At 39.0% G+C, this 24,144-nt stretch overlaps 1 protein-coding gene across 1 annotated transcript in view; it reads right to left on the reverse strand.

Moving 5' to 3' along the window:
* Positions 1–24,144, reverse strand: part of plagl2 (pleiomorphic adenoma gene-like 2) — a 44,794-nt gene extending 20,650 nt beyond the window's left edge. The window contains exon 1 of the mRNA XM_066673136.1: positions 24,014–24,144. The gene's annotated coding sequence lies outside the window, so the exon portion shown is untranslated. The remainder of the gene's footprint in view (positions 1–24,013) is intronic.

The raw sequence follows: 24,144 nt of genomic DNA on the forward strand, positions 1-24,144 counted from the left end.
TGCTAGGCTTCGTGGCTGTGGAGAAGCAGTGGAGTTTTGGCACAAGCTGTGGTCCAGAACTTATTATAAAACATGATTACTTCACCTTACTAATGTTTACGTGGCCATCAAATTCTCAAACTATTTCAAAATTTCCTTCATTTTAGAAGAAGTGTGGATTAGCAGGAGTCTGTCGCCCTTCAGCAGGTAGGATTATTTTCTTCAACATGCTGTGAAGGTCACGTTCCATATTGTGTGAACTTTGGTGAAATGACCTACAGGCTTTTTAAGAAGTACTCCATCAAAATGTAGTTTCTTAGATTTTTTTTATATATCTATTCAAAACAAAAAGCTATTCTTTTTCTCATGATCTCTCACTCTCTCTCTCTCTCATTTGCACGCGGTCAGCAACAAACAATCTCCAAGTTCAGCCTGGTCAGCGCTGTACTAAAACAACACACATTGTGGAGTCTGGCCTTTTGTTTACAGGAAAACCTATGACATTTTTCACCATCTCATGCTCTCTAGGCCCTGGCTGTCCATCAGCGGTTGGTTTCCTGTCAGTTTTTTAGGTGTAAACTGTCAGACAGTGACCGCCCCATTCCTCCTCCCCCTATCTTCATCCATGTTCCTGAAGGAAGTGTATGGAAGGAGGGGTGGAGAGAAAGAGAGAAAGGGAGGGGAACAAGAACACAACTTGTAAAAATAGCATTCCTGCATAAAGAAGCAGGGAAAACGCTGCTGTTTCGCTTCTGTTTGTTCTGCAGCTCAGTCACTCTCCTCATACAGTCGGAGATATTGTACCATTCAAAGATCTGCTCCAGCGAATGGCATGCTGTGATGTTTTGGTGTGTCTGGAGGAGGGGTGTTTACAGGTTTCAGAGTGTTTTAACAGACTATAGTAATGTACATATGTTCTGTTTGCAAATCCTAACAGCTGTCATTTTTAATAGTATCTTTACCTATGGTACCCTAAGTTTTGAGTTGGGAAATTTAAACCAATAAAAGGCAGCTCATGAACTACCCACAGATGTGTTTGACCAATCAGAAGCAACCAAAGCCACGTGACATCATCACTACAACTCTTAGACTATAATTCATAGAACATAATAGCAATGTAAATCACAGTTGTAAAAAATTGACCTGAAAAAGAGATTTTATAGTATTCTAAAATGAGTGGAACTTTTATTTTGAAGATTGAGTTTACTAACTCAGTAAAACACAAAATAACCTCTATTTGAATTAGCATTGTTTTTGGTTGTTTGAGTTGTTTTTTAAGATTATCACAGACACACAATGTGATCAAAAATAAATGTATCATAACAAATCAATCAAATGTAACTGAAAGTGAAATTTTAGATGTCATGATTAATAGGAATAATTTGCTAAATAACAATAATTAAATCAAACAGAGGCACAAGGACAGGGTTTGTATGAGTCTGCACATATGCAGTGGGTGTGTGAGCATGTGTGCGTGCTTGTTCAGGTGTTTGTGTTTGTGTGCTTTTATGTGTGTGTAGTTGTGTGTGTGGATAGAGAAGCTGACTCCGTGTGTGTGTCCCATGTGCCTGAGTAAGTACACCAGTAAAGAGCACAGACATGGTCAACAAAGAGTAAATAAGTCCAGTATGGTCTCCAGGCTGCGTCGGCCATGAACTGCCATAAATGGGTCTTTGTATTAGAGCTATTTGAGCAGATATTGAGTTACTGGACAGAGGAGAGCACCGCTATGGTCCGGTGTCCAGTGAGGGCTAGCCCCTGACTCCTGGTGGTGTAGTGTTATGGTGCCTCTCCCAAAAGGAATAGCCTTGCTACCGCATGCATCTCTAATGTCAGATAGAGATCAGCTACACACTACTGCTCCGCATCCCACCCTTCCCAGCTCACACATGCAAACAAGGGGCATACACAAACACACACTTGGTTTTATATTAAGTGTACAAATACCATGTTTTAAAGCATATTTGCATGAAATAAAAGTCTCCCACTCTTTTTTGTCATTATATGGTTAATGTTGCGTAGTATTAAAAATGACAATTGTCATCCATCCATTCTTCAAAAAAAAAAAAAAAAAAAACCTAAGCAGTTTGAAAATAGTGTTGAATTCCTTAAAGAAAAAAGTGCTGCAGAAAGCATTTTCATCAGTTTGTTCTTGTATTGTAGTGACAATATTGTATCCAGAAGTATGTGTGAATTTTGGTTTAATTCTTTGATTTAAAGAAGGTGAGTTTGCTGTCAGAAACAGAAAATTAGTCTATTAACAATTAATAATTAGTAGGGTTTTCCTTTTAAATTGAATTGAATTTTAACACTAAAGACAAAAGAACATCAGAATATTCATATTTTAAATTAGTATTATATGTTACCTGTTATATTTATTCATTCATTCATTATCTGTAACCCTTATCCAGTTCAGGGTCGCGGGGGGTCCGGAGCCTACCTGGAATCATTGGGCGCAAGGCAGGAATACACCCTGGAGGGGGCGCCAGTCCTTCACAGGGCAACACACACACACCTATGGACACTTGAGTCACCAATCCACATACCAACATGTGTTTTTTGGACTGTGGGAGTAAACCGGAGCACCCGGAGGAAACCCACATGGACATGGGAGAACACACCAAACTCCTCACAGACAGTCACCCAGAGCGGGACTTGAACCCACAACTTCCAGGTCCCTGGAGCTGCATGACTGCTGTGCACCCACTGCGCCAACCTGTTATATGTTTTCTCTATATCTAATAATATGCCAGGATGTGTCTTTACACTAATGTCTCATATAAAACAGGAGAATGGCAAAAATAAATAAATAAAAAACTTTTTAAAAACCTAATGCTAGTAAATGGAAATACATTTTATTCTGTCTCATTTTGGAGCATCTCTTGTGGTCTGTCCAATGTAAAATTTCACCCAGTATAAAGAGAAGCAGGAGTGTTGCACTGAAAAATACTGAAGGATACAGTAAGATTACAGAGAAAAACTTATAAACACACAAACACACCACTTCCAAAGCTCACCTTGTGGATGACCAGACAGTGACCACCCAGTACATGCTTCTAACTGCATTTTTCATACTTTATAGAAAACAAGATTTAAATTGGTGTTTTTCATTATGTTTCATAACTGACCAATACTCATCATTTTAAAGAAAAAAATGCCTTTAATATAAGTTTTTGAATCAAATATACACACCCAAGTTTAGTTTGTAAGGTATCCAGATTTTGTCCTTAAAAAGCATGAAAACACACACACACACACACATTCGTGTATATACCCAAAACAAAGTAATGAGGGTGCACAAAGCAATGTATGCGTGGCTGAGCATGTGTGGATGCATGAATTTGTGTGTGTGCGTATGTGTGTGTGTGTGTGTGGTTCCCTGAGGACTGTGAGGAGAAAGCCCCTGCAGCAGTGTAGTTATTCATTAACGCTTTGGAGCACAGCTCTCTCCTCCTCCATTCTCTCAGTCCCCAGAGATAAAAACACACTCGGCCTGCTCAATGCCCTGAACAACTCAGGGTGGTCTCTCAGCCCTTAGACTCACACTCACACTCTCTAATCAACAGTGTGTGTGTGTGTGTGTGTGCGTGCAATAGACAGATGTAGAGCCAAGACAAACACATGAATGGTGTGACTGTAGATATGCACAGTGAGACTACAATGGAGTATTAAAGAAAGTGTGAAAGAGTGTGTTTAAAAGAGAGAAGTGTGTGTGTGTGTGTGTTTGAAGGGAATGTGAGAGACGAGTGTGAGAAAGAGATAAAAGGTAGAGAGAAAGCATCAGAGCAGGGGTAGATATTGTGGCCAGGGTCAGTGGAATACTGGTAATGTCTGTCCCTAAACAGAGTGAGAATATGTTTTAAAATGAGTGTGTGTATGTGTGTGTGTGTGTGGTACATGAGGGCAGATGTCTGAAGCTGTGCACAGTGCCCACTGAAAGGGTTTAGATTTCAGATGAAGGGTGAAATAGTTAACAGATTGCCTGCTTCAGTATGAGAAAAATCCTGCCAGACAAACTTCATTCACTTTACGACACACCCACCCCGCCCCACACACACACACACACTGACAATCTTGCATAAATGGACTAAACACCTATAAAAACATATTCTTTACTCTCTCTCTCTCTCACACACACACACACACACACACACCATTCATTAAATCCTGACTGGGCTGAGCACTGCCATCTAGCTGATATAGTTGAGAAAAATGAACATATAAAGGAAGCCAAATTTCACATGTTGAAATCAGACTTTTGCCAATAACAACATTTAACTGTGTCACGCACACCATCAGTGACAGTTATTCCTTTGACGTTTTTATTGAAGATACACAATGGCACTAGGATTTTATCGGAATATAATGATGACTGCTTAAAATGTCTCATGAATGAACAGATTTTTTTTCAACCAGGCTTTTTTCCCCAGGTTCATCACTGCTACTACTTTCTGGGACACTCCCAATCATACAGTGCTGCCAGGCTGTGAGAGTGGAGGCTACCACTACAGTCTGCTGAGATATGTCACTGCTTCTTTTCAAACTGCCCCCATCACAACATCACTGCGTGGCTCAACACACTTGGAAGAGAACACTGCATTCACTCGAACATTCGTGCTCTCCCATTCTAAGACACAAAAGCCTCACTGGGAATTAAAAATGGTTTGACGAATATTTCAGATGATATTTGATGATAAATTTATTGTGCTCCAGAAAAGCTAAAGCTCTAACGTTACTAATGTATTAAAGCACTTCGGTTTCCCATTTCTCCATTACTTTTAACACAACTCCAGGTTTGGAAACTATTTTAATTGAGTCCATTTCCGATTTCCCTTCCTTCAACAAGTCTCTGGATCTTGTTATTCACTGCCTGGCCAAAAGAAATAACACACACACTCAGTCTTCTCTCGTTTGTCCATTTATCACCTTTGGGTACAAAATATATGAATTTAGTGGTCCTACAATTACAGACTGTAGTCTGGCTGTTGCCTGGGGTGGGTGATATAATATCTTTCAGGATAATACCGGTATGTTTTTTAATTCGATAAGACATTTGCCGTATCGCGATATTGTGACGTAAGCGCGAGCTTCTAACACAGGCGCATGAACATGACTTAAGCTCAAGCTAGAGCTGAGGGATATATCGCAAATATCCATATATTCCATAGTATTTTTTACACAATTTTGAAAATATTTGTTATATCGTGTATGCCGAGGATATGCAGATTTCCATCTGAGTACGTTTAAAACACAAATGTCCCGTTAAGCTGTTTTTCTCTCGCACACACAATCACGCTGTCCTGCGATTGTTCGTGTATGCCGCTGGAGCAGTTCTCAGCACATTTATCGTGCGCACTCAGGTCTACCTCTCTTATAACTGTCAGTAAGTCAACAATGGTCAAAAATGAAGCCAGTGGCGAAGCATTAATTTCAAAACCGAGCGCTGTTAAAACAATTATTTGTTTGAGACACGTTGCTCTCTCTCAGCCAGAGGGAGGGGCAGATACGCCACGGCTCCCAGAGAATGCGTTTCTCATTGGTCATCAATTTTATTAAGCCAATCAGCAGCCAGACTCAGCCGTCCATCATTTAGTGCTGCAGCCAATGGCGTCACAGTCCCGCCTAAAGGGGTTGGCTGGTTTTGTGGCGCCGTTGAGAGAAACAGATCCGTTATTTTTGCAACGTGTCTCAAAGAAAATATATTTAATTTTTCCCTGTGATGACAATAAAACTGACTGACTTTTAGAGTCGAAGTAATTCTTTATACATAAAAATCTTAATATTAAAAATGATATAAAATTATTTATATGAACTCTTTGTGAAGACACTATTTGTTTACTTTGTTATAAAAAATTAAGCAGCAACTTGGATGTAGGCAGTGTCAAGCAGATACACAGGGCTGAGTTTACTTGAAGTGTGCACTGTAACAGTACTATCTAGGACTATCTAAGTATCAGATCGGGACTCGGTATCAGCAGATACTCAATATTTAAAGACTTGATTTGGACATCACTATTTCATAGACATACAGTTGGTAATTACAGTTAGATAAAACATCATGTTCTTTTTGGTGTTAAAAATGAACACTAATACTTTATATTTTGTTATGGTTTTCATAATATTGTATTGTATATCGCCGTTTATTTTAGGCATATCGAGATCCATATATCCAGTGCTCCTGGATTTTTTTATGCAATGCAACAGGAGGAACAATAAACTCAAACTGTAGAACTATGAAGTGTTCCACAATGGACACCCTGTGTAGAATACTTGAATGTGCTGCATTTTTTGGGGCCAGACTAGTTAATTACTTCCTTTAATTTTGGCTGGCAATAAGATTAAATATGATATGATTTTTCAGTTAAATTGTGAACCATACAAACATATAATTACACATTAATTGTGGCAGTCAGGGGCTGAGCAGCTGTAATAGGCCAACTCCATGGACAGGCTCCTCCCTACAGGCTCCTTACAGACAGGTGTGACAGGTGTGAGGAGCCATGAGACTTTAAATGGTGAGGCACTCCAGCCAGAACAGAGAGAGGATTTTACATACAGAAGCCTGTGGTTCTGTGGCTTTGGTTAATTATATTAAACTTATCTAAATACAGTTCACTGACTCACTGATAATAAACTATCTACTTAATACTACAGATAATGACAAAATAGAATATAGACATTATACAGGGCAGCCGTGGTCTTGAGCTTAGAGAAACAAGCTTGAAGCCAGAGGGTTGCCAGTTCCATTCCCCTGGACCGGCAAGAGAACATTCATTTATGGCTGAAGTGCCCTTGAGCAAGGCACCTAACTTAACCCCCAAACTGCTCCCCAGGCGCTGAGCTGGTTGGCAGCCCCCTGCTCCTGTTGTGTCTGTTTACTGCCATGGAAGGGTCAAATGCAGAGAAGTGATTTCCCTAAGGGGATCCATGGAGTTTCCATGTTCTCCCCGTGTCTGCGTGGGTTCCCTCCGGGGTTTTCGGTTTCCTCCCACAGTCCAAAAACATGGAGGGTAGGTGAATTGGCTTCTCTAATAACTGTCCTGGTGTGTGAATGAATGTCTGTATGTGTGAGCCCAGATATGGATTGGCGCTCTATCCTGGGTTAAACCCTAGTGCCCGATGCAGTCCTCCAGGTGGACGGTCGTTCCTGGTCGAGAGTACGCTGTGCGCGTTTGGCTGCCGCTTCTCACCAGTGTGTGTGGATTGAGCGTTCTGAGCAGTGTGGATTGTAAAGCGTCCTTGGGTGTCTAGAAAGGCGCTATATAAGTGTAAAGATACATACAAAGATACAATAAATGTGTTTTTTCGTCTTCTTAAATTTCACAATTCACAGCTCTTGCAATTTCAAAAGAGTGCTTTAACTAATCACCGAATGATTCTGAGTTTCTGGACAACTGCACTCAATATAGACCTGAAATTTTATTACTCCTCTCCTTGACAAGACCTGACCAGGTCTCCCATGTTCACTTTAGTAACTTTAGAAAAGAAAAAGACAAAAAAAATCACAGATTGTTTTTTTTTTCTTGCCTTATGTGCAGAGTCAAAACAAACTGACAAAATAGTGCAGTCATAAAACTCACAAATTGTGAGTAACCCACAGAGCAGCTAAAAATGTTTTAATCAACGTGGTGCAGCATGCAGATCAATCCAAGCCAATTTTAATCAAAGAGAGAGAGAGAGAGAGAGAGAATATTTGTGCTGTGGGTGTTATTGTAAACCACATAAAACAGGGCATTCCTGTCTTAATGTGAGCGAATGGAAGGGAGGGTGTATATCTGTTGGTGTATTACAGAAATGCCCCTTATTGCAGTTTACTCTATACAGTGGATGGATGTATTGGTACACCTACACGTTATACATATGGGGATTGTATGACATCAAATTCAAATTCATATGAAGTTGGTCCCAATGCAATTTACAGGTATAATGACTTACACTCTGCTTCCTACAAGATTTTGGAGTGTGTCTGTTTTACCTGTTCCTCTAGTAGAATATTTGAGGGGTTAGACACTGATGTAGAGCATGAGACCCTGGCTCAGAATCTCTGTTCTAGTTCATCCCAAAGTTGTTCTACGGGGTTCAAGTCAGGACGCGCTGCGGGCCAGAAAGATTCTTACACTCCAAAGCAACCCAACCATGCCTTTATGGACCTTGCTTTGTGCACTGGGGCACAGTCATGCTGGAACAGAAAAGGACCTTCCTCAAAATGTTCCCACAAATTTGGAGGCATGCAACTAGGCAAAATGTCTTGGTATGCTGAAGCGATAACATTTCCCCTCACTGGAACTAATGAGCCCAGGTTCCTGAAAACAACATAGCATTATACCCCAACCCACTTAGCTTTACAGCTTTCACAATGTAGTAAGGCAGGCAAGGTTCTCCTGACATCCTTCAAAAGACTCATACATTAGACTGCCTGATAACGAAGTGTGGTATGTCACTTTACAACACTCCATCCAATGATTGTAATTGTGCTTGATGATGTAAGGCTTACATGCAGCTATGTAGCCATGAAAATTAATGACATTAAGCTCAGAGTACATAGTTTTTTTGATGATGTTAAAGCCAGAGGAGACTTCCAACTCTGCAGTTATTGAGTCAGCAGAACGTTGGCGACTTTTATGGCCTGTGCATCTCAGCAACCCAGCTCTGTAGTTTTACAGAAGTCTACCACTTCATGGCTGAGTTGCTGTGGTTCCTAAAGACATCCACTTTTCAATACTAACACTCAAAGTTTATTGTGGAATATAAGGGGAGAAATATCCCAAACAGACCTGTTGCACATGTGACATCCTATTACAGTACCTTGCCGGAATTCAGTGAGCTCTTTAGTACGACCGCTTCTTTTGCAAATATTTCTAAAGGCAGATTGCAGGGTTAGGTGCCTGAGTGTAAACACCTATGGTAATGTAATTGAATTAAATACCGGAATTCAATGACTAGGTGTGTACCAATAATGTTGTCTGTATAATGTAGATATGGAACATAAAGTTTTTCAATTATGATTTTAATATTTAAAAAAAATATTATCCAATACATGCAACATTTTCACCATACATTATCACCATATTACCCTTATAATGACCAACCTTAACCGCATCATGAAATTCAAGCCAATTTATGTGTATATACTGGAGACAATTTAGCATTAGCATTAGCACAGATTATGAAAATACTTGTTGTACATCAGTGTTGCTTATCAGTATTCTCAAAATTAAACACTGAATATTCATATTAGCACTGGACAGAGTACTGGAAAATGAAGATGAATATTTGACAGAGGTGTCAGAATTTAGATTTCAGCTATTTTGACTTGAACACTGGTCACTACTGCAATATCAGTGATGGTGAAATCCATATTGCATTCAAACAGGTTTGGATCTATTCCAAATTAATCTCTTTACAGTGGTGTAGTAAAGTCAGTAAATGCAGCTGCTTTCTACACATAAAACTAGGGTTTGCTTTCCTGCTTGGGTAATCGCATCACACTGTGCTAAAAAAAGCCTTACACTACACCTTACACACTTTGCATTACTGTGTAACACAATCAGAACTGCAAGTCATTCTGGAAAAAGCATAATTACGTCCCATTATTTTAATGTAGTGGTGCACCAATCACAAATTTTATGGGACAATTTAAGTTCTGATTTCTTTACGGCGATGTGGTATTTCACACAAGGAGTGGTTTTGCTTAAGCACAAATTACAGCCAGAATAATAATGTTAAGACAATCAGATGTACAGAAGTTCAGAATTATTTACCATGCTGTAGAATAGGGAAAGCACTAAACTTTTAATAAATCATTCAACACTTCGAGAGGACTTCACAAACATGCAACAGATAGAGCCATCCTCTTTTACACATCATAATCCATCTACAGTCCCCCACTGCACTGTGTTGTATGTGGGCGTGTTGAAAGTGCATGCACAGGGATTTTTCTCTGTCACCAGAGCAAAAGAGAGAGGGAAACAGAGAGAGAGAGAGAAAGAGAAAGTGGAGAGAGAGAGAGAGAGAGAGTGAGAGAGAGAGACATGTGCTGAGAGTCAGCCACTTGCTAAATGAGGCCATTCAACCACATGGTTGGTGAGAACTGGCACTAGGGGGCTTCTGATTGGTCTGTCCAGATTTTTTTATTTTTTTTTTGTGGGGTGGGGGTGTCACGTGACCAAAATCCAGCAGAGAGTTTGATAATGGGCCTCCCCTCTTGCAGTGAAGGGAGAGAGAGAGAGAGAGAGAGAGAGAGAGGGAGAGAGAGAGAGAGAGAGAGACAGAAAAGCCTGGACAAGAACCAAAAAAAAGCCCTCTACCACACACAGGCTGGGCATTGTTGCCTATTCAGTGGACTCCATCTCGGGCCACTTTATCATTCAATTAGGACAGCTTTCACACCACACAGCAGAGAAAAGGGCCCTTCAATCAAACTGAAAACTTCACACTGGCACTGGAGGGCACACAGAAAGAGAGCCACAGTCCTCTCTCCACTTTCATTTCTCTCTCTCTCTCTCTCTCTCTCTCTCTCTCTCTCTCTCTCTCTCTCTCTCTCTCTCTATCTATCTCCCTCTCTCTCCCCTTCTCTTTCTGTCCCCCACTCCCCTCCTTTCCCCTGCCCTCCGTTCCATCACCACCACCAATCCCCCCACCCCTCTCCTGTTGTTGCTGTTCCGGACTTTGTGAAGAAAAAGAAAGGGACAAAGAGAGAGAGAAAGGGAGAGGGAGAAGAAGAAAGAAAGAGAGCCCATTTGTTAACACAGGGGCTTGTCCTTTTCTCTCTTCTTATTCTCTCCCCTTCCCTCTGCTCCCTTCATTATTTGTCCCTTCTTTTCTCTCTTTGGGTGCGGGGTGATCGAGGGGGGGGGGGCATATATGCCTTCTGTTCTACGATTCCTCACTGCTGCCACTTGGGTGAGCTGTGGTTAATCTGAGAAAGTGTATGGATGCAGGGGAGATTTGGGTGGGTGGGTGGTTGGGAGGGGGGGGGGGGTTAGAGTGAGGGTTAGAGAGAAGGAAGGGGCAATGAGTGAGAGAGAGCGTGACAGAGGGTGAGATAAATGCAACAGAGTGGGTAAAGAGTGGGTAAAGGGAAAATGCAACAGAGTGGGTAAAGAGAGAGAGAGAGAGAGAGAGAGATGGGGGGGGGTAGAGAGAGAGAGAAAGACAGAAGGGAAAGTGAGGAGAGTAAGATGAGACACAGACAACAGAAAGAGATACAGGACACATGGCACGAGTATCAAACGTAAATTGACCGTATTGACCTGTAGCCATGTTAACAAGCTTAAGGTGGGTTCTCATATATATATATATAAACACAGTTTTCATGATTAAATTTGGGGTATTATGTATTAAGTAAGTACACTTAAACTTTAAACATATATGTGATTACGTTTTTTCACTAAATATATTAATATATAAAATAAATATATTAATAGGATTTTTACTAAACCACATTAAAAACTGCTAAAAATATCACTAGCTTTATTTTTTTTGGACTATTGCATTTTTAAAAATGTATTTTATATTGAGCCCACTCCAGGGTGTGTTCCCACCTTGCGCCCAGTGATTCCAGGTAGGCTCCGGACCCACCATGACCCTGAACTGGATAAGTGCTTATAGACAATGAATGAATTAATTAATTTTATACTGGATAAAAATGTTATAATTATTCATATTTGAAACATTAGGATCACAAGAGAAGGCAGCATGTTGTTTAATGCATGTCTATAGTTTCAAACTGGGCTCTTCAAGATAATAAACTCCGTGACTATATAAAATATTGACTTTAAAAATTTGAGTTAATTACATTTTAATATTAAACTGGCAGAAGAACTGTGTTTCTTCCGTTTTCTATCTATGTATTTAACCTCTTTTCTTAATTAAAACATAACAAATTTGGAAGAATGCAATACGTCTGCTGTACACCCAGACCCTTTCTTGGGGGATGTTAACCAGTCATAAGAATTCAAATATTTAGGCGTGTTTGTAAACGGGGTTTCAGTTCATCTGAATTTGGTTAATGGCTCCCTAGTGCAAAACTATTTGGTCGTAACACAATCACAGAGCTGGTAATGCCTGAGAGATCAAGCATTTGCCATAAATACAATGGCGCACAATGGATCTCTTTCACTGAGTTGAACTGACATACAGAGGAAAGGGAATATTAAAATTCTCTTTCTTTTTTTTAATGTTTTGTTCCTTTGAAACGTCTTTGCTACATGGTTATATAGGCTGTAGTAAAACTAAGCAGTGTTTCCATTGCACTCAAACCTACATTTCGTGTCTTCTGGAACCAAGTATCATTGTGACACACAAGGCTTAGATTATACTGCTCCTTACATTTAATTACATGTAATTATAAAAAAAAATCTAAAAAGTCTACTTTGGATTTGGGTAATGGCAAATGTGGAAGTATCTCAGGATGTTTCAGTATCTCAGGGTGCCTCTAAACCATTAGAGGTCAACAGTTATGCGTTTCTTTTTGTTGTTCTATTCTAAGTGCAATTACTTAACTACACATTAAATTACAGTGTTAAGCAGCTGGGTTCATTTACATATACTTTACATTCTGAAACAGGTCAACGGTATTTTACATTCATATATTTTAACTCCTTCAAAACAAGACTTTGCCACAATATTTTTATTAAATATCAAACCAAGGCTAAATATCCTAAGAAAAAACTGATTTTCCCCCTATATTTTATTGGGACATATCAGCTGCTTTTACACTGTGTGAAAATGTGTGGGGTTTTTTTTCAGACAACAAGATATTTCCTTCGGCTTAAAATAGCTTGATATTAATTTGATCATCCACACTATTGTCAGAAAGCATTTGCTTGTTTCTATGAGCTACAATGAGACTCCAAATTATATAATAAAAACATAATTTTCTCATTTTTATTTTCTACATCTCTGAAACACAAGCTGCTTTTTACTTTGTAGGACTGACCAATAAATATGATCAAAAAAAGGAAATTAAAATATTTTTCCATTAACTTCTCATGTAAAGTTCTCATTACTGAGATAACAAACATTTTGGACAGCTTTCATTGTAAAACTGGAGTCATTTCATTCTCTCTTGTTCTAATTAGCACGGAAAATGAATCTCTCACAAAACTAGAAACATTCCAACCGATGCAACATAACACAAAGCCCAAGAAAAACACCTGTGTCCCTAAATCACAGCCCTTTAAACACCATGGGGGTAACTTTAAATGGTTGGCTGGAAATCTCAAATTAGGAAAAGATCCAGAGATTTCCATCACGTGGTCGATAAGCCGTAAAAATAGAAGAAAGCGTTTTCATCAGTTCAGTGTTTACATCTATGAAGGCCAATGAATCGTTGGGATTAAGAGCCAAACGAAATAAAAACATCATTAAGAACACCACAGCACCATTAACAACTCTTTAACAGCTTTTTAAAATGTGCACAGGCCTCACTTTGTGTGTGTGTGTATGACAACTCAGTATTCACTCTGAAAGCGGTTTAACAATACGAGACAATCCTCATATCTTTCCACTTTATACATTCTCTCAATCTGTTACTCTCTTATTCACTTCCTAAGCACAACATGGTAATCCCCTAAATACAAGCTGCCTGATGCCTGATTCATCCCAACTAAAACCGCCTGATGACTCAGAGTACTTCCTTTCATAAATATATCTGTTAAAATGTTTTAAGGCTTTTTGATTAACAGACATAATAAGCAATTACCCAATTATTCTCTCTGATAAACTTACTCCTACAGTCTAACTCTTCTATTAAAATAAAAAACAGATACCATTATTATAGTAAGTAGTGATATTCTGTGTGAATGTGTTGGTTTAACCCTTTCATTATGTTAAAGGGAATGTCTATGATCGTGGGGAAAGTCTTCTAGGCTCTGCATTTTTTAAAAGGTGGAACAGTGTGTTTGAGGGGGAAAACAACAGATGTTTAGGTGGATGAAATGTAACTTGTCTGTAAGTTTTATTTGTAACATGAGTGTTTTGTAGCTCTTTCAGTAATGCAGCTAGCTGTCTCCTGAGTTTGGAGACATTTCCACCTTAAGTGATCCAAAACATCAAACGTAAGTCATTATTACCCACTTATTGAGCATGTACTGAGCAATATCCTCAGCTTGGTGAGGATGATTTTCAACGTTTGCCGTTCTCTCCATTGTCTAAAAATACTCCAGATACCATGAGCAGAGAGAGAGAGAGAGAGAGAGGAAGCCTAGTATACAGAGACAAACGGTGTAAGATAAAGATAAAAAGTGTTTTTTAGTTACAATTGTGAACTATGCCTTTAAATCATGTGTTGTACTTTTTTAGAAAAAAAAATATAATATTTCTTATTCTCAGTAATGACTTCTTAATGACTACACATACTCCTTTCAGACTCCCAATCAACTATTCTGTTTTCTTCTCCATTCCCACCTGTTTTTCTTCCACTTTCCTTAAATTGCACACTTCCTTGCTGAAGTGGATTGTGTTCGATTGAATTCCTTCATCAATATTTCCTGAACAATAATGAAACTTCATGCAAAAAAGACGTTTTGAGAGGAAGTTATATGAAGGATGTTCTCTGACATTTATAGAAAATAAATGCATATAAATGTAGCATTGGTAGTAAAATTAAGACATTTTTTAACTCATAAAAAACATGTTTTATACACACACACGTATACACACACATACAAATCCCTAAATATAAAATTAAACTCATTAATTACAAACCCAGCTTTATGTAAACACTAACATGTAAAAATTTTTTGTAACACTTCAGAATTTGACAAGAACTTTCTGCAAAGGACAAATCCAAAGTAAGAAAGCACAGATGTACAGCAATAAATACTTTTTTTTTATCTTTCATACATACGATTTATGATCCATGAACACACGCAATGAATGAATGAGATCCACTGTATTCTCACTAAAAGACATTCTCTTCTACAAATAATTTCCTCCTCAGTTAACTCCTATAAGCCGGGAATTGTATCCAAAAACCATTTATGGAGGCACACCTTCAATTAGGTCTATTTAAAAGCATCCTGTGCAAGAAGGGGCTAAAACGTTCTTGTGAAACCTAGACCTTAACACTTTTCTTCAGCTTTTTCCATCTTTTTTTTTTCTTGCTGTGTGGAGTGATTTGGACCTGTGCGGAGAGGCTGGGCTACTGTGAAACAAATTATTTCTGAAGAAACTTGAAGAAAATTTGTCAACAGAAATCATTGCTTCTTTTCTATTTCAATGACTCACATGTTATTCTGTGGCTGTAGTAACCACTGTGGATCTGCATCCTCTGTCCCACTGTCACTTTCTCCTCATCTACTGACTCATAAAGTGGCAATAGAGGTCCGCTTGCATTCTCAGCACATGACTGTTTTCCTGTAACTATCCAGCCACTCATTTTGAGCGGTTTTGTTTGAAAATTACCCCGTTTCTCTCTTCTCCTATTTCAGCTCGTTCTACAGCTTTTTTTCCACATGGAATGATAAACAGATGCTGAAATGATTCAGAACTCGGCTCATGTGAGACGCTACCTGCATTGAAAGAAAGAGAAAGGTTTCAAGACCACTGTATTCTAGAATATGGAGTTCAGTCTTTAGTCAGTATCTCAGGAGCTGTGAGTTGCTTTGTTTGTAAGTACAAATATAGGCTAGCAGCTGAATTGTGTTAATATTAGGGTTGGACGATATGGTCAAAATTTTTATCACGATAAATTTCTTAATTTCTGTCGATACGATATAATGCCGCTATCGTTATGATCAATATAAAAGCCACAGAACTGTCAAGAAAAAACAAGTAACATGACATCATTGTCAAACATATACCTCTTTGCTTTGTCAATATTAATTTTAAAGTTAGTTTACAAAATATTGAACTGATGACAGTGCCCTGTAATGAACGCCATTGACAGATAATGGGACTAATGTATATTAAAATATTGAAAATGTGTTTAAAAATCATATCATTGTTATTGAATGACTTTATATTGTGATATATATTGATATTGAATTGTTGTCCAGGCGTACACAGCAAATTCACCAGAGCTAAATCAACACTTTGAGTTTTGACAAGTTTACATTTTTACACTAATGGTGTTGATTTAACACTGCTGAATTTTCTGTGTACTATTAAATGTATTAATGTGAACATGACACCGCAACCCTGAAATGGAGAAGCGGAAAAGAAAATGAATGAATGAATGAATGTGAACATGAATCCTTATATTTGCCACAGGAATTACAATGTAATTCAGCTGACATTCAATATTGACAGAATCAAGTGAGCAATGCTAATGTACATCCACACATTCCAATGTCGGCAAAGACAACCATCTCAACAAGAATGTCGTATTATGCACAATAAAATATCACACTTAAAAATGACGCTTCCACAAGGGTGTTTAGTTAAGATAATGGTTCTATATAGATCCCTGAACATCTGAAGAACCTTTTGCATGATCGTGAAAGGTTCTTTATATTGATGGAAGATGTGTTATAGGTGGTTCTATATAGCACATTTTATAAAAGGGTTCTGTCTGCCACTAACACGGGTTCTTCTACTGTAACAAGATTGACATCATAACAATAGAGGAACCATTTTTGGTTCCATATAGAACCCTTTACTAAAGGTGCTATACATACTGAATAAAAATCTAAATGCAACACTTCTGTTTTAGCTCCAATTTTTCATGAGCTGACCTCAAATATCTAAGACTTTTTCTATGTACACAAAAGGCTTTTTTCTCGCAAATATTGTTCACTAATTTGTTTAAATCTGTGTTAGTGAGCACTTCTCCTTTGCCAAGATATTCCATCCACCTCACAGGTGTGGCATATCAAGATGCTGGTTAGACAGCATGATTATTACACAGATGTTGCATGTTTTGAGCGGTCTCCAAAGGCGTTTCAGAGAATTTGGCAGTACATCCAACCGGCCTCACAACAGCAGACCACGTGTAACCACACCTCCACATCCAGCATCTTCACCTCCAAGATCGTCTGAGACCAGCCACTCAGACAGCTGCTGCAACAATCGATTTGCATAACCAAAGAATTTCTGCACAAACTGTGAGAAACCGTCTCAGGGAAGCTCATCTGCATGCTTGCCATTCTCATCTGGGTCTCCACCTGACTGCAGGTCGTTGTCTTAACCGACTTGAGTGGGCAAATTGTGTATGGCACGTTGGAGAGGTGTTTTCTTCACGGATAAATCCCAGTTTTTACTGCACAGGCCAGATGGCAGACTGCATGTATGGCATCATGTGGATGAGCGGTTTGCTGATGCCAACATTGTGAATCGAGTGACCCATGTCGTGGCGGTGGTGTTAAAGTATGGGCAGGCTTATGTTATGGACAACAAACACAGCTGCATTTTATTGATGGCATTTTGAATGCATATAACGAGATCCTGAGGCCAATTTTTGTGCCATTCATCCATGAACATCACCTCATGTTGCAGCATGATCTTCGCACAGCCATTGAAGAGGAGTGGACCAACATTCCACAGGCCACAATCAACAACCTGATCAACTCTATGTGAAGGAGATGTATTGCACTGCGTGAGGCAAATGGTGGTCACAACAGATACTGATTGATTTTCTGATCTTCCCCCAATACAGTAAAAGTAAACTGCACATTTTAGAGTGGCCATCCTAAGGCACACCTGTGCAATAATCATGCTGTCTAATCAGCATCTTGATATGCCACACCTGTAATGTGGATGGAGAAGTGCTCACTAACAGAGATTTAGACAAATTTGTGAACAATATTTAAGAGAAAAAATGCGTTTTTTGTACATAGAAAAAGTCTTAGATCTTAGATCATGAAAAATGAGCAAAAGCATTTATATTTTATATGTCCTGTGTATAACCATCTATAGCACATTCTCCATCAATGAGAAGAACCCATTTGTGATCATCCAAAAGGTTCTCCAAGTGTTCAGGGTTCTGAACCCTTGCAGAACCATCATTTTTAAGAGTGGTTAATTAAAGCCATACCAGAGTCAAATAAATTCCTTGCTAATTACATATATTAATATGAACTAATTCAGTTTCAGGACCGATCAAAACACCTGCAATTAAATATTATCCCTAAATCACTTTACACACAGCTCAACACACATTATTTTAAAAGTTTGAGGTCTGTTAATACCCTACACTGATGCCTGATGCAATGTTGTCAGTTTTACAATGGAGCTACATCCAAGCTTTGCACTGTCATTAGGCAAAGTCTGTGAAGCACAGAGAGGAGGGATGGAGGGATAGAGTAGATGTTGTGAAAGACTGAGGAGAGAGGCTGAGGGGTTCAGCTTTTCACAGTTTACTCAGTAGGCTCTGTATGATGGAAGGAACAAGCCTCTGAATAGCCGTGACTGCCCGTCTATTTTCTAAAGCTTGGTCTACAACTCAAAAACAGTAGCAGCATGTGCTTTAAAGCATGTAGCATCTTCCTACTACCTCAGAACCTGCATACTGCAAGTGCAGTTAGAATGCATGCCATGTGCATCGTGTGATCTAAGTGTGTAAAAGTTTGCTTGTTAAACGACTTCAGGGCACAAACGTATGCATGCTGTCTAATTTCCAAAAATTCGCATGTCACTTAGGAAAGCTGTTTCTTTGGTAAACAGGTGGTTATTAGGAAAAACTGTGTTACAATTTGAATACATATTGAAAATTCACATCAAAATTCACATCTCTGTTATAGCTATTGATATATGTGTGGAAACTAAAATCACTGATCAAAGCTAGGCATCTGAGTGCAACAAATCAGAGAAAAGTGAGCAGAGCTTATGTTATGCACGTTCCCAGCCTCAAATCACTAGGATTTTACATTGATTATTGATATTAATTAACCATTTATTTGGCTAATGATCAACATGGCAGCAATTGAAAAAGCTTTTTGATAATCTGTACGCGTATAGAACCTTTAAATCTTAGGGATGTGCATGTGGTGAGCATTAGAAATAAGCACTTTCATTTTTTTACTCTTTTTGATGGTCAGAATGACTTATTCCCCCTTTAAGAGCGAGCTCTGTTTCTCTAATCTTGTCTGGCGGCTCAGAGAGAAGAGCTGCCAAGATCCGCTCGTGCTGCTTCAGGATGCCTCTCTTCTCAATAGGAAGGTTCACTAGGTTCGGGTTTGCCATTGCAGCCATTAGTGTTTATACACCTCTCTGAAGTTGACGGTCCACTTGCCCTCATAAAACTCCACATCGTTTCCGTTGTGGCTCTCAGAATTTTTTTTTATAGTTTAATAAGAAAGTTAAAAGGCATAACAAATGCTAATGGCAGACAAGGAAGAAAAATATCAGTTTTGGCTGGGTTGTTTTTTTTTCTGAGGTGTTAATCTCCTGTGGTTCTACAAATGAACAGGAGAGTTATGATATAGTTCAGCTGAATATACTCGCCGCCCAAAGAAAAACATGTATTTCCATTTTTGTTGATGTTTAGTTTACTACTTCATTTAAAAACTGCAGCTGTCCTTCACACGATGTAAAAAATTGATGATGAATGAACCAATAGAAATGCTTCGAAATACTTCCATTGGAAGTTAAGATGGTTTTTATCTTTCTCCTATAAAGTAACAATTTTCCTGATACATGTTTTTCTTTGGACAGCGACGACCTGGTTAACTTTTAGCATTTAAAAATAAGCATGTTTTTGAACCTGGATATAAACTCACAAATTATCCTATAGGATCCTATATTATCAACAATATTTACCACAGTCTGCTTGCTTTTGCTTAATGCTTCAATAATAATAATAATTCATTAGCACAAACTCATTTCTTAGCTTCTTTTCATCTTGATTCTCTCATTTTCTTTTTTAACAATCTTTTTAAGCATTACTTTATCTTATATCTTCAAAGCAAAAGAGAATTAACCTTAACCAATGCAGGCAAAATGAATATTACTCCCCAAAACATTATTGTTTTGTATATTATAATATTTCTTTCCACCAAAACTGACTTAGACTTTTGCCTAAAATATTTTTGTTGTTGTTGCTGTTGTTATTCAAAAAGTGAATCGAAAGAATGAAAGATGATTGTTATCTTGTTAACTCATGATTGGATGTTCAGTGAAGTTTAATGCCACCAGTTTCACAATTTCACAAATTGTTTTTTTGCAGCTGAATTTCTATCCAGCCTTGTGCAAAGATTTAAGTATTTGATAAAGTCATTTTGTGCATGACATACTGCTGCTGTAAAATATTTGAGCAGACCCTATTACAACATTCTGTCCTTAATGCCCCAAAGCATTAATAAGCATTTTCATTTCTCTAACGTGGACAAATGTGAAAATGCTGGCACTGAGAAGAGTTATATTGGCCTTGTGAACTTGGCCCGATTTTATCTCTCTTTCTCTCCTCCCTCTGCTTTCCCCCTCTATTTTATGGGGTGACTGGCTGACCAGTGCACCCTCAGGGTTCAGCAGATTTCAGTGCTACTGTTCATGAAACTCTGCAACACTGGACTAAGCCAAATAAACACTGCACGCTGCCTTCTTCTAATATGTACAGAAATACGTACACAAACACACACACATATATATTATACATACACATAAGCACATGAAACCAGAGATAAAAAAAACAAGAGCCTGCGACTTTTTCAGACTACCAAACTCTTCACCTAAAAGTAGGGATGCTCTTCCACATTGTAATGTCCTTTTTTTTAGTAAAAGTAAATGCTAAAATCCCTGCTGTAATTTCACAGCTTTATTGAAAGTTTTAAAAAATAATAAATAAATTCATTACATAAAATGGGACCATTTATATGTTTTTTTTACATAAAAAGAGAGAGCTACAAACTTTCTTTACTTCTGTATTGAAACTACTTTATTTTCTGAAGCAGAATCAAAACCATTTGTGCCATTTGTGTTCGTTCCAAACCAAATCATTAAGAAGGTATTACCATGGTGAGGTGTTAGTTACGAACTTATTACATTTACTTCATTCATATTCTTCTTTAACTGTTGCTGCTACTTGAGCATTTTAAACATAAGAGCCTCCAATGAGCACAATTTTAGTGAGGAATCTAGACATCACTCATTTATAGTGTAGTTACTGATTTGTTTTCATATGTTTACTTTACCTATCTGTGCTACTTTAGACTGATCCCATTTTAGAGCCCAAGAGACTTCAGTTCCTCTACTGATAGATGGTGGAGGTATCTTTAAGTTTTTGAGTGGATACATCTGTACCTCTATTTGAGTTAGTTAAATACTTTACTCTATGTCACAGTGTAATTTTGTATAGGTTCAGGCAACTTTACAAACCTCTTCCCATTTCTGTGCTCACAAAGGATTAATATCAGCATCTACTCTGTCCTTTCACTGTCCAGCTGTAAATTAAGGACATGACGACTCTGATGAAGATTTTTCCCTATTCTGTGTTCGGTTATTAACCGGCACTTGCGTTCTCTGAAGCCTGTTCTATCCATTAACCCCTCTGATGCTCTTTTCTTATGATAATCAGCCTACTTCCCACCGAGGAGCCACAGGATTGTGCGACGCTTTGAGAAGAGTGAACCCCCCTCGATGCACATGCTCTCTCTCTCTCTCTCTCTCTCTCTCTCTCATTTTCTCTCCCTCTCTCGCTCGCTCACTCTCACACATACACTCTGAAGCAGGCATGTAATGTGCTGTCTTTTCAGAGAGCACATGGACAGATGTAGTATGAAAAGTTCTGGGAGGTTTTTGTTGGAGAGAATAACAGCCCGCATCTACTCATAAAAATAAGGCCTTTTCCCTCAGATATGAGCTCTTAGCTCTAACTTTAATTCATACTTTAAATATGTTTTTAAACTTTTAAAATGTCCTTCACTTGCACATCTCAATTTTCCCAAACAGACATATAAAAGAACCATTAACAACAAATGTCTTTAGGGAACCAAAAGCAGTGGGTAAAGTTCTACTGCTTTACTCATAGCATACAACACTGTCAATGTAGTGTATGAGATATATTACCACAAATGAACTGGTTTTACCAAAAGACTGAAGCTGTTTTATATATATATATATATATATATCTCACAAATCTGAGCATGTATTGGAACATGAGGAAAATGGAAGAGGAAATCTTTGTGCTGTGTATTTGATTAGGCAGCTGCATTGTGACGGACAATAAAGCAGCCTTAAGGAATACTCCATAAATGAACTTGACAGTTATACTTTTCAGTGAAAACCATATACTCTCAGGCATCTAGGACAATGAAATATGTTTTATGAGGGATTTTTTTGTACATTTTTTTTACTTTTTATAACCAGTGCCACAAAACTCCAACAAGTTTAGAGTCAAGCTAAAAAAGGCTGCCACCCATGTTGCACATTGTAAAGACACACACACACACACCAAAATATGCGTTTCAACTTGCAAAGACAGAGCCATGTCAATAACAAAAGCAGCGTCTCGTGACGATCTCACTTCCATTTCCTTATTATGTAGCTCGAGGCAGTGGAAGTGGGGGCTTTGATGGAGCATGCTTCTGAAAGAGCCACAAACTCGCACTCCAACGCTTGCAGCTCAACGCTGCTTGCTTTCCAAACCCGAAGCTTTCTTACAGCCACCAGGAGAACACAACACAAGAGCAATCCTACTTCACCTTTTTCTCAGATCAGCCTCATGCTAAATAAACATGCCCCATTTAACAGTTACATGTGCCATGTCCTCATGTGTTCATGAAGTCTCCCAAAACCCACAGAAGCCAAGCTACAGGTGTCATGTCATGCAAGTGGGAATAAAGTTTCAATAACACCAAAATAATATCTATTTACAACAGTAAGAAACAGATATATCAGCACACAGCTGTCTTCAAAAATGCAATGAAACATTCCATTAGCAGAAAACTGGCATCAGTGAGAGATTTCTTAACTTAGTTATGTGCCATGATCGGCACACACCAAAAATAAACCGATTTAAGAGGAGACAGTCTTTTTTTAAATAATTCCAACAAACACTTTTGCGATTCATCATTCTTCAAGATGTGTTCTGACTGTTCTGTCTGAGGGAATAACTGAGGTTGATCCAAGTCAAAAAACAGCCAGTAGCCCATGTGTACAAGTAAACAAAAGCAAGTGAATATGAAATGAGGTCATCTCCATGTGAGGTAAAGCCCCCCTCCACACACACACACACACACACACACACATCCCACCCTTTCAATTCAATTCCTGACGTTAACATACAGAGAAGAGCAAATACACTTTTCCAAACAACACAACAAGAGAAACAGCACCGAAGACTCGAAATCTACCCACGAAACGCCAAACAACCCTGAGAACAAGAGACAGAAGTCAGAGCAGCGGTACAAGAAAGTCTTCCAGGACACACACACACACACACACACAACACGGGTCGAGCGAAACGGCGAAAACAGTCTTATATTTAGAGCCTCTATCAAGCCTTGAACTATTCATAGAGTGACAGAGAGATTAACGGCCTGAATGAAGGCGAACAAACGGAGAAAAGCCCAAACAAACAAACAAATAGAGCCAAGAGAGAGACATTCCGCGCGGCAGCTCGTGCTCCTCTCCTCGAGCAACTTTTTTCAGAAAAACGGAGCGAAAAAATACACAGAAATCCTTGGCCCGAGCTCGGTGGCGCGTCGAACATCAGTCGGACCCCGCGGCGGACCGAGAGGCGTCCGGCCGAGCCGCCGAACTCACTTTCAACAACATTTCCATCGAGGAGGCTTTCGGTCCGTTCCGCGATTAATTATCCGCAACGGTTTCGGCCGAATATCGCTCGGCGGAAAGACATGACGTCGAAGCGAATTGAATAACAGTGGGGCACGCGATTAAAAAAAAAAAAACCCATTCGGCGCGTCGATCACCGACGACTTCGTTGGCGGTAATGATCACTAACGGTTATTTTACAGGTTTTAATAAAGTTCAGGCTCGGGGCGTGCACACAGCAGAGCGTGCAGCACGAGCTGCAGAACGGAGCGAGCGAGCGGCTCACTTACCACCAACAAAACTTTCCAGCAGTGCCGCATTAGTCAATTCGGCGAGGAAAAGCTCCGGTAACATTCCATCAGCGGGAGAAGCGAGAACTTACCGGTGGGTGAAGAGCCCACGCCGCCGTCCCCGCTCTGCGCGCTCTCTGCCCACGACCCTTGCGTTTTCTTCACTTTTTTTTCCCCTGTTTTTTCTGTAAATTTCTGCCTGTGTTTTTTGCGGGGCCTGAAC

Source organism: Hoplias malabaricus, chromosome 5 (genome assembly GCF_029633855.1).
Source record: "Hoplias malabaricus isolate fHopMal1 chromosome 5, fHopMal1.hap1, whole genome shotgun sequence".
In the NCBI taxonomy this organism is placed as follows: Eukaryota; Metazoa; Chordata; class Actinopteri; order Characiformes; family Erythrinidae; genus Hoplias; species Hoplias malabaricus.